Source organism: Leucopleurus acutus (assembly GCF_964270905.1).
Source record: "Leucopleurus acutus genome assembly, chromosome: 20".
NCBI classification, from domain to species: domain Eukaryota; kingdom Metazoa; phylum Chordata; class Mammalia; order Artiodactyla; family Delphinidae; genus Leucopleurus; species Leucopleurus acutus.
The window spans coordinates 43096586-43108286 of record NC_139162.1 but is presented as its reverse complement, the minus strand read 5'-3'; the positions used below and the strand labels follow the sequence as shown (position 1 = coordinate 43108286).

General features: G+C 37.7%; 1 long non-coding RNA gene across 1 annotated transcript in view; it reads left to right on the top strand.

The window, feature by feature from the left end:
- The window catches only part of LOC309977173, a 336876-nt gene that overhangs the window by 320295 nt on the left and 4880 nt on the right, over nucleotides 1-11701 (top strand). The gene's annotated exons all lie outside the window — the stretch shown is intronic.

The window sequence follows — 11701 nt, the reverse complement described above, 5'->3', positions numbered from 1 at the left end:
CTTCAGTAGTTGTGGCATGCGGGCTCAGTAGTTGTGGCATACAGGCTTAGTTGCTCTGTGGCATGTGGGATCTTCCCAGAGCAGGGATTGAACCCATGTCCTCTGCATTGGCAGCGGATTCTTAACCACTGCGCCACCAGGGAAGTCCCAATACATAATCTTTTATGGAATTTTTTTCTGTTTTTAAAGACACCTTATTTAATAAATGTTTCTTATGTTACATCCAATATTTCCTTATAATAAAAAATATTTTAATTATATCATTTTTGTGTATTGTTACTGTACTGCTTTAACTTTTTCACTCAGTCATATATACAAACAATACACATATGCAGTACTCATATAAAATAAACATGTAAACACTATACAGTACACTGCTCTACAGTACAGTCATGCAAAGAAAGTCCTAGAAACAATTAAAAATTAACCAAAATTAAAAACATTAACTATAACTCTGATTTTGATAGAACTGCAGGATGTGTGATGGGGCAGTGCCCTGAGTGGATTAATCTCCTGACCTTGGCCTGACCCAGGAAAACCAAAGGAGAGGTTGTTGCCTTGTTTTGCCGTCTCTTCCAGGTCTTTGTTGGTGGGTTCCACTTCCTTCTCTGCCAGAATTTCTTCCATGTCTTCCGTCATGTCATTGAAGCCTTTTTTACTTATATGCCATGTGATATGCATTATGTGTTTGACACTGTCCTTTATATTTTCTGTAACACCTTCAAAGCCTTTGAAATTTTTCAGGCAGTCTGGCGAAGCATTTTCCTAACAGTTAATGATAGTAGTCTGCTTGTTATTATCCCAGGCTGTGCCAACACAATAATAGTGCATATGGTGACGGACATCCAGTAGTCCATCATGGTGGTTTCTTTTATTTATTTATTTAGGCCACACCATGCACCACTTGGGATCTTAGTTCCCTGACCAGGGATTGAGCCCGCACCCCCTGCAGTGGAAACACAGTCTTAACCACTGGACTTCCAGGGAAGTCCCATGGTGGTTTCTTTGTTGGTGTTGAGAACTTTGCTAAAAAGCTCCCTCATGTTGTGCTTTTATTATGTCCTGATTGAGAGGTTGGATAACATGTATTTAGGGGTATGAAAAGATCGTTTAGGTTGGAGTGGGTATTTTCAATGCTGTCTTGTACAGTTTTGTTTTTTTTTAGTTGGTCTTCATCTCATGAATCCACAGCTTTTGCCACTTTTCCATCTTTTTCTTAGATTCATTACACTACTATAGATGTTACTTTTGTTGCAGGAAGGGGGTCCCTTCCAGGGCCCGAGAGTGGGCTCTTGTCTAACACTTGGAAATGCATTGTCTGAGGAGACACACATGCTGACAAAGCAAGAGACTTTATTGGGAAGGGGTTCCCCGTGTGGAGAGCAACAGGGTAAGGGAAACCAGGAGAACTGCTCTGCCACGTGGCTTGCAATCTCGGGTTTTATGGAAATGGGGTTAGTTTCTGGGTTGTCTCTGGCCAGTCATTCTGATTCAGGGTCCTTCCTGTTGGCACATGCATTGCTCAGCCAAGATGGATTCCAGTGAGAAGGATTCTGGGAGGTTGGAAGGACATATGGACTGGTGTCTCCTTTCTCCTTTTGACCTTTCCTGAATTCTTCCAGTTGGTGGTATTCCGGTGGTATTCTGCATTCCTTACCAGGACCTCCTGTTGTAACTCATACAAGTGGCTACTATCTTGCCTGGCCAGGGCAGTCAGTTTCAGTCAGAGTTTCCTCTGACACTTTTAACATTTCTGGAGTGGCCACATGTAGAGACTGGTGAATTTCCTCTTCCTAGTTTTGGATGTGCCGTATTGTTGATTCATTAACATTGAACTCACAGCCAGTAGCTGCATAAGTCATGACTGAATGAAGCTTATCTAACACGTGTATTTTCTCCATCATAGCCTTCTTGCACTACAAACACTAGACAGCACTTCAACACTGTGCTTGGGGGCCATTTTCAACAGCAAAATCACCCAAAAAGCACAAAAATTCAAAAAAGTGTGGCACTAAAGAGATTGCGAAAAGGACACTTTATAATATGAAAGCTGACACCAGAAGGCAGAGTGACACCGTGTTTGACCTTAGCTGGTAACATGCATGATGGGCAACTTCAAATTTTTTATCACTCTGCACATGTCTGCAAATGACTGCAAAAATGCTATGAGTATTGATTTGGGAGTTACAAATAAAGTTCAGTGAATAGGTGAATTCGCAAATAATGAGGATTGCTTATTAAAGATCACTGATGAATTTTGTTATATTTGTTTTTTTTTTTCTCTTGGCTTCATTTGGAATAGTTTCTACTGCTACATCTTCCAGTTTCCTAATCTTTTCTTCTATGTGCACTCTCCCCTTCATCCCATCCAGTGTATTTCATATCATAATTTATAGTTTTTATCTCTTTTAGTTGGATTAGGGTCTTCCTTATGTCTTTCATGTCTCTACTTCACATATTCATTCTTCTAGCTTCTTGGACATATGGAATAAATTTTTCTGTTTTAATGTCTTCTACTTTTACTATCTGTCATTCTGCACCTGTTTTTTTTAATTGAAATATAGTTGATTTACAATGTTAATTTCTGCTGTTCAGCAAAGTGATTCAGTAATACATATATATATCCTTCATATTCTTTTCCATTATGTTTTATCACAGAATGTGAATATAGTTCCCTGTGCTATACAGTAGGACCTTGCTGTTTATCCATCCTATATATACTACTTTGCATCTGCTAATCCCAAACTCCCAATCCTTCCCTCCTCCACGCCCCCCTTTCCCTTGGCACCCACAAATCTGTTCTCTATGTGACTCTGTTTCTGTTTTGTAGGTATGTCCATTTGTGTTGTATTTTAGATGCCACATATAAGTGGTATCATATGATATTTGTCTTTCTGACTTACTTCGCTTAGTATGATAATCTCTAGGTTCATCCATGTTGCTGCAAATGGCATTATTTCATTCTTTTTTATGGCTAAGTAATATTCCATTGTGTGTGTGTGTGTGTGTGTGTGTGTGTGTGTGTGTGTGTGTGTGTGTATACCACATCTTTATCCATTCATCAGTTGATGGACATTTAGGTTGTTTCCATGTCTTGGCTATCGTATATAGTGCTGCTATGAACATAGGGGTGCATGCATCTTTTCAAATTATAGTTTTGTCTGGGAATATGCCCAGGATTGGGATTGCTGTATCATATGGTAGCTCTATTTTTAGTTTTTTGAGGAACCTCCATACTGTTTTCCATAGTGGCTGCACCAATTTATATTCCCACCAACAGTGTAAGATTGTTCCCTTTTCTCCACACCCTCTACAGCATTTATTATTTGTAGACTTTTTAATGATGGCCATTCTGACCAGTGTGAGGTGGTACCTCGTACTTTTGATTTGCATTTCTCTAATAGTGATGATGAGCATGTTTTCATGTTGTGCCTGTTTTAAGTGATTGATTTTTCTTCTCATTTTGGGTTATATTTTCCTGCTCCTGTGTATCACTGTTTATTTTTGATTGGATGTCAGACATTGTGATTTGGGAATATTTTTGTATTTTTGTAAATATTCTAGTAGGGAGACTGGCATTCTTGCAAAAAAAATTACATAAACAAATGTAAACTGACAACTCCAACAATGCTTGTGAAAGATGGAGTCCTCAGAAGGACCATCAAGACCTCTCTCAATTCTCTGCATTTAGGCACCTGTGGGTCTGCCCTCATATATGTCTCCTAGGGGTTCAAGTGATCACTGTGATCAACTTTTATGTTTTAATAAAATGAAACCTTATCAAGGCTACACTATTTGTACAGTTACAAATAGTAATCTATCCATGTTTCTTCTATTTGCATTGATCTGATATATGGAAGCATAACTGGATTGCTTGTAGGACCAAGCCCCTCAGTTCTGTCTTTAACCAGGTACTACCTGGGAGTCTACATGGGGCCTAGAGGTGTAGGTTAAGGCTCCCCAAAGGGTTTGTTTTTTAAAAAAATATGAATCAGTTCCCACCATGGAGAATCTGTGCAGTTTTACACTGTCTCTGAGCCTGGGCTTCTTTGCAGAAACTGGAAGACCTTGTAGTAGAAGCTGGGTGCCTGCAACAGTAACTCCTGGAGGTGGGATCCATTCTTCAGTGTACCATAGCCATGCCCAGCACTTGTTCCCTTATTGACCCAGTCTGTCCCTGGCGCATGAGGAAGGTGCCCCTTTGTTTCAAGGTTCCCCTTTGTTCTTAGGATGAAATCCAGACCTCTGTTATGTCAGGAAAGATACCTTATGCTCCAATCGCTCCCTGCTCTGTTTTGATGAATATACTCCCAGCCACTCAAAACTACCTCTACTCAACAAACCTTCTTTCTCTCCCTAAAGCCCAGTCTATCCAGTTATCAGATGTTCAGATGTTCCTCTCTGCCAGGAACAATCTCCTGAGAATTCACTTTTCTCCCAGGTTTCCAGGTGATGCTGATGTTGCTGGTCCAGGGGCCACATGTTGTAAACTACCGATTCATTCAATTATTTAAAAATTCACATATTATCCTAACATTTCCTGTGTCCTTGTCTTGGGCCTTATTTTTACTGCCTCAATTCTCACATGATTTACAACTAGGAAATGGGATGTTATCGTCCATACCAATTACAAAATTTAAATCATTATATAATATAGCAAACTAAGGTCATCAACAAATGGTTGCAGACTTGGTTTGTTTTCTCACATAAATACTAATTATTAATGAGTAATCCTGTATGAGACTATTATTCTTACAAAAATAATTTTAAAAGAGAAATAAAACTATAAACAATTAAGCAATGTCATTACATATTGGAACCTGCCACCCTTTTAGAAAGATTTTTCTCAGTGTAATTGGTGACCACTTACAAACTTTGTTCTGCCTCTTTCTTTACATGTTCAGCTTTGGTGTGTAATTTCCATTAACTTGTCTACTAGTGAGTCCTAATAGAGATAGGTTAGCTCAGTTACAAAAATATCTATCTCTTTTGGAGGTAAAAGCTAGCAGGTATGGTTTGTGGCAATCTGAAAATTACCCTGAAATATATATCATTTCATATGGGATTTAGATAATTTGCTTGGGCTTCTCCCTTTTGCCATACTTCTGCTAGAATCTAAGATGTAGCATCTAATTTCCCAAGAATAAAGAAGGCTAGCTGTGTATTGGGGTTTTTTTCCTTTCATTTTTTATTGCAAGATATATAATATAAATTTTACCATTTTAACCATTTTTAAATGTACAATTTAATAGTATTAAGTATTGGGCTTCCCTGGTGGCACGGTGGTTGAGAGTCCGCCTGCCGATGCAGGGGACACGGGTTCGTGCCCTGGTCTGGGAAGATCCCACACGCCGCGGAGCGGCTGGGTCCATGAGCCATGGCCGCTGAGCCTGTGCATCCGGAGCCTGTGCTCCGCAACGGGAGGGGCCACGGCAGAAAGAGGCCCGCATACCGCAAAAAAAAAAAAAAAAAATAGTATTAAGTATTGATACATTCATAATGTTGTGCATCCACCAGCACTATCCATTTACAGAAACTTTTCATCATCCCAAACAATAACTCTGTATCAGTTAAACAATAACTCCCCTTCCCACCCTGCCCCCAGTCTCTGGCAACCTATATTCTACTTTATGTCTGTATGAATTTGCCTATTCTAGGTATCTCATATAAATAGAATCATAAAACATTTGTCCTTTTGTGTATGGCTTATCTCACTTAGCATAATGTTTCCAAGGTTCATCTGTATTGTAGCCTGTATAGTATTCCATTCCTTTTAAGGTTGAAGAATATTCCATTGTATGTATATGCCACAGTTTGTTTATCCATTCATCTGTTGATGAAAATCTGGGTTGTTTTTTGCCTTTATGGATACTGTGAATAATGCTGCTATAAATATCCGTGAGCAGTTATCTGAGTCCTAAGCAATTGGGTACGTGCTTTCAACTCTTCTTTAATTTTTGTTTTTATTTTTGCTTTCAACTCTTTTGAATGTATATCTGGAATTGGAACTGCTTAAAAATATAATTCTATAAATATATTTAACTTCTTGAGGAACCACCATACTGTTTTCCACAATGGCTGTACCATTTTACATTCCCACAAGCAATGCACAAAGGGTCCCAATTTCTCCACAATGTCACCAACACTTACTTGCCTTTCTTTCTTTTTTCTTTTTTTTTTTTTCTACTATAGCCATCCTGGCAGTGTTAACTTGTAAGTTATCTCGTGGTTTTGCATTCGATCTTAGCCAAAAGGCCAAGAAGCAATTCACTGAGGTTTTGATTTGCATTTCTCTAATGACTAATTATGCTAACCATTTTTTCATGTGCTTATTAGCCATTTATGTATATTCTTTGGAGAAGTGTCTATTGCTAGTATTCTGAGTATGTTTGCATCCATATTCATAACGGATATTGGTCTATAGTTTTGGTTTTGGTTTTGTGTTCTTATGGTGTCTTTGTCTGATTTTGGTATCAAGGCAATTCTGGCATTATAGAATGAGGAAGTGTTTCCTCCTCTGCAGTTTTTTCAGAGATTGTCCTTTCCCCTTGAATGGTCCTATCATCCTTGTTGAAAATTAATTGACCATATATGTGAGAGTTTATTTCTGGGATCTCTAATCTATTTCATTGGTCTGTATGTCTGTCCTTATATTAGTGCCACACTGTTAAGTTTTGAAGTTGGATAATATGAGTCCTCCAACTTTATTCTTTTAAAGGGTTGTTTTGGCTATTTGGGGGCCTTTGCAATTTCATATGAATTTGGGGATTGGCTTTCCCATTTCTGCAATAAGGGCTGTTGGAATTTTGATAAGAATTGCATTAAATCTGTTATCTCTTTGGGTAATATTGATATCTTAACAATGCTAAGTCTTCCTATTTTATTTTGAACATGAGACATCTTTCCATTTATTTAGGTCTTTAATTTCATTCAGCAGTGTATTTTTAGTTTCCAGCATTCAAATCTTTCACCTTCTTGGTTAGATTTATTGCTACATATTTTATCCTTGTAGGTACTGTTGTAAATAGAAGGAGCTTCCTAATTTCCTTTTTGGGTTGTTCACTACTATAGATACACAAATGATTTTGGGGTATTGATTTTCCCTGCAACTTTGCTGAATCCATTTATTAGCTTTATTATTTTTTGTGAGTTCTTGGGGATTTTTAATGTATAGGAGGATAATGTCATCTGCAAAAAAAAAAAAAAGATCATTTTACAACTTCCTTTCCACTTTGGATGGCGTTTTTTTTCTGGTCTTATAGCTCTGGATAGAACTTCAAGTACAATGCTTAATAGCAACTGTGAAAGCAGGTCTCCTTCCTTGTCTTTTTCTGATTTTTCAGTCTTTCACCTTTGAGTATGATGTTAGCTGGAGGTTTTTCACAAATAACTTTATCATATTGAGGAATTTTCCCTCTATTCCTAGTTTTCTGAGCATTTTTATCTGAAAGTTCGTTGGATCTTGTCAAATGCCTTTTCTGCATAAATTGAGATGATCATGTGGGGGCTTTTTCCTTCATTTTATTAGTGGGAAGGATTACATTGATTTTCTTATGTTGAACCACCCTTGTATTGCTGGGTCATGGGGAGTAAACCTTTTAATATGCTGTTGGATTCAATTTGCTAATATTTTGTTGAGGATTTTTACAACTACATTCATAAAGGATATTGGTCTGTAATTTTCTTTCCCTGTGATGTCTTTATCTGGCTTTGGTATCAGAAAAATACTGGCCTCATAGAATAAGTTATGGAGTGTTTCTTCCTCTTCAATTTCTTGGAAGTTTGAGAAAGGCTGGTGTTAATTTTTCATTAAATGTTTGGTGGAATTCACTGGTGCAGCAGTCTGGTACAGAACTGTTCTTTGTTGGGAGGTTTTTGATTATTGATTCAATTTCTTTACGTCTTATAGGTCTTTTGAAATATTTTATTTCTTCTTGAGTCAGTATAGGTAATTTCTGTTCCAAGGAATTTTTCCATTTTTGCTTGGTTATCTAATTTGTTGGTGTATAGTTGTTCACAATATTGTACTATACTCCTCTTTATCTCTGTAAGGTTGGTGGTAACATCTCCAATTTCTTTTCTGATTTTGGTTATTTGTGTTTTCTCTTTTCCTCTTTGTTAGTCTAGGTAAAGGTTTAATAATTTTGTTCATCTTTTCAAAGAGCCAACGTTTGGTTTCATTGATTTTCTCTGTTTTTCCTTTTTCCATTGGCTTATCTCTACCCTGTTTTTTGTTATTTCCTACTTTCTGTAGCTTTTGGTTTAGTTTGTCCTTTTTGTAGTTTGTGAAGGTGTCAAGTTAGGTTATTGATTTCAGATCTCTTTTTTATGTAGGTGATTACTGCTATAAATTTCCCTCCTAGCACTGTTTTTGCTGTGTACCATAAATTTTGGTATGTTGTGTTTTCATTTTCATAATTCTTTAAGTATTTTCTGATTCAATTTGTGATTTCTTCTTTGACACATGGATTTTTGTCTTAGTCCATTCAGCCTGCTATACAAAATACAAGAGAATAGCTAGCTTATAAGCAACAGAAATTTATTTTTCACAGTTCTTGAGGCTGAAAGTCTGAGATCAGGGTGCCAGAATTGTCAGGCTGTCTTCCTGGTTGCAGACTTCTCACTGAGTCCTCACATGGCAAAATGGGCTAGGAAGTTCTGTGGGCTCTCATTCATAAAAGCACTAATCCAATTCATGAGGGCTCCACCCTCCTGACCTAAGTAACTCTCAAATGCCCCACCTCCTAATACCATCACATTGGGCAGTAGGATTTCAACATATGAATTTTCAGACCATAGCAGTTGTTTAAGAGTGTGCAGTTTAATTTCCACATATTTGTGAATTTTCCAGTTTTTCCTATTAATTTCTAATTTCATTTGGCTGTAGTCAAGGAAGTTACTTTGTATGATGTTATCAATCATTTAAAATCTATTGATACTTGTTTTGTGGCCTAATGTATAATCTATCCTGGGAGAATGTTTCACATGCACTTGAGAAGAATGTGTGTTTTGCACTTTGGGGGTGGAGTGTCATTTATCTGTTAGATGTAGTTCGTTTACTGACTTGTTTGAGTTCTCTGTCTCTTTACCTACCTTCCATGTGGTTGATCTATGCATTATTGAAGGTGGGGTATTGAAATCTCCCATTATTAATGTAGAACTGTTTCTCCATTCAATTCTTTCCATGTTTTCTTTATATATTTTGATGGATCTGTTATTAGATGTGTAAATGCTTATAATTGCTATATCTTCTTGCTGTGTTGACATTTTATTTATAATGACCTTCTTTGTCACTTGTAATCTTGGATTTAAAGTCTGTTTTGTCTTGTATTAGTATAGACACCACAGCTCTTTTTTTTGGTTACTATTTGCATAAAATAGCTTTTTCCACTGTTTCACTTTCAACCTATTTGTGTCTTTGGATCTAATGTGAGTCACTCATAGACAGCATGTAGCTGGATAATGTTTGGCTTTTTAATCCATTCTGCCAGTCTCTGTCTTTTGATTGGAGAGTTTCATCCATTTACATTTAAAGTAATTACTGGAAAGGAGGAACTTCTGCCAACTTGCTCTTTGTTTTCCAAGTGCCTTATGACTTTTTTTTTAATCTCTCATTTTCTCCATTTTCGCCTGAGGAATTGTTGTCAGACACCTAAAGTGAACTTTGTAAGGTAGGCAGTAGTCCTTCTGGCAGGTGAACTTGATAGATATTGGAAACACTCTAGGCTGAATGAACCACATGGTCAAAGGGAATATTTTTTGTTCAAGGAGGCATAAGAGGACATGTGAGATTGCAAAGAGAACCTTGATCTTCTGAGAGACAATATTGCCAGGAGGCAACTGTATGTCTTTCACTGGATGTTCAAATTCAGCCTGTGTTCCTGAGATGTGTGACTCTGGGAGATTTTCTAGTGCTGCCTGAGTCTCAGGTTGCTGACTGTGCCATAGAAAAGATTATAGCATTTTTGGGAGGATTAATAAAAGAAAAACACACAAAACAACTTACATGTGCCAATCACTCCGTTGTTTGCTTTATGAATAAATAAATTCTCACAACCACCTGGGGAAGTGGGAATTATTTTTGTTTTGATGCTGAAATCAAAGCTTGAGAAATGAAGTAACTTTTCTAAGATTAATGAAAAGCAAGTGTCAGTACCAATAGGCTGATTCAAACCTGGGAATTTGGGTCCAGAGCTGGGAATATTTAATTGCTTGAATGCTGCATACAAAGTTCTCAGCATACAGTGCACTGTATACAGCCATGAGACTAAAATGCTGCTAGCGATATTGTTTGTTACCATTATAATTTTTTCCCTATTCATCTTTAATGCCAGAACTTATTTTCTGTGCCCCTCAAGCCACACAGCCTTGTCATTCTTTCATCAACGAAATCATAGGCATTTTTTTCTCTAACACAATTGCATCCTGTTTAAAAGGTAGTATCTGACTCCCCTTCGGTGCCCAACACAGAGCTAGTCTCCCACAAAGTGCTCAGTGATGTGTGCCTTGGTTCTTTCAGGATTTTTACGAATGACTGCACAATTGTCTCCAGCAACATATGACTAGCCCAAGGCTACTGAAGCTACTCCAACTTTCCAGGCATCAGTGACCTTCAATAACATGGTTGTAAACTCTATTCAGGAACACTGAGGGCAGTTGCACTCATTTCAAAGGACCCTGTACTGAGAGGTGATGCTGAAGACCTTTAGGCTTCTGGTCTCACTGGGCAAAGCCTCACTTCTTCTCCACAGGGACCTGGAGCCTCCTTCATTCTGCTCTTTCTCCAAAACACATGTGTAGTACACCCTCCCATCTTCCTGCAGCCCTGCTGTGTTCTTGTCTCACTTTTTCCTATCCAGTGTCCTTTGTGTCTCCTCAGAGTATTTTGGATAATAAATATATTCCCCTGCAAGATGTTTCAAATACCAAAGGAAGATTTGTTGGAAGCAAATGGGAGTGTCTTGTAAGAGCCCCCCAAAAGGTGAAACAGTAAGTAGATGGGTGACAGGTGATTAGGAAGACCCACTAGAAGATGTGACATTTGAGACCAGAATGATGAAGCAGCCATGTGAAGATGATGAAATTTATAGCTAATATTTATTTTAGTGCTTTTGAGGTACCAGGCATTATAAGCATCTTACATCAATTAACCCACTTAATCTTCATAATAATCCTGAGATCTTATTATCAGATGGAGAAACTTAGGCATGGTGCAGCAAAGTAATTTGTCCAAGGTCATACAAAGCCAGTATACACATAACTTGGTTTTATACCCAGGTAACATGACTCCAGAGCCTGTGCTCTTCATACACATCAAGAAATGGTTAAGAGATAAGACTGAGCATGATTCTCCATTGGTGACATTATAACATCATTATGATCTCAGGTATATACTCTTACTGCTTTCTTAAAACCGTCACTATCTCAAATATTTAAGTCTCTGGCTTTCTTTTCCTAGTTCAGTATTATTGTGAAGGCACTTTAAATCAAGAATTGTAAAACATTATCGTGTATGCTCATGCTTTTTAAATGACAAAGTATGAGTATTTGGACGAATCCTCATAACAAGATGGCATAAAACTATGTGTAGTGAAAGCGAATAAAATCTGGGGGATTAAAGGACTGCTTCATCTTTGCTGTATCAGTGCTTAGGAGAGCAGAGGACAGAGCACAGGAGAAACAAAAAGCTACCGCCATTATT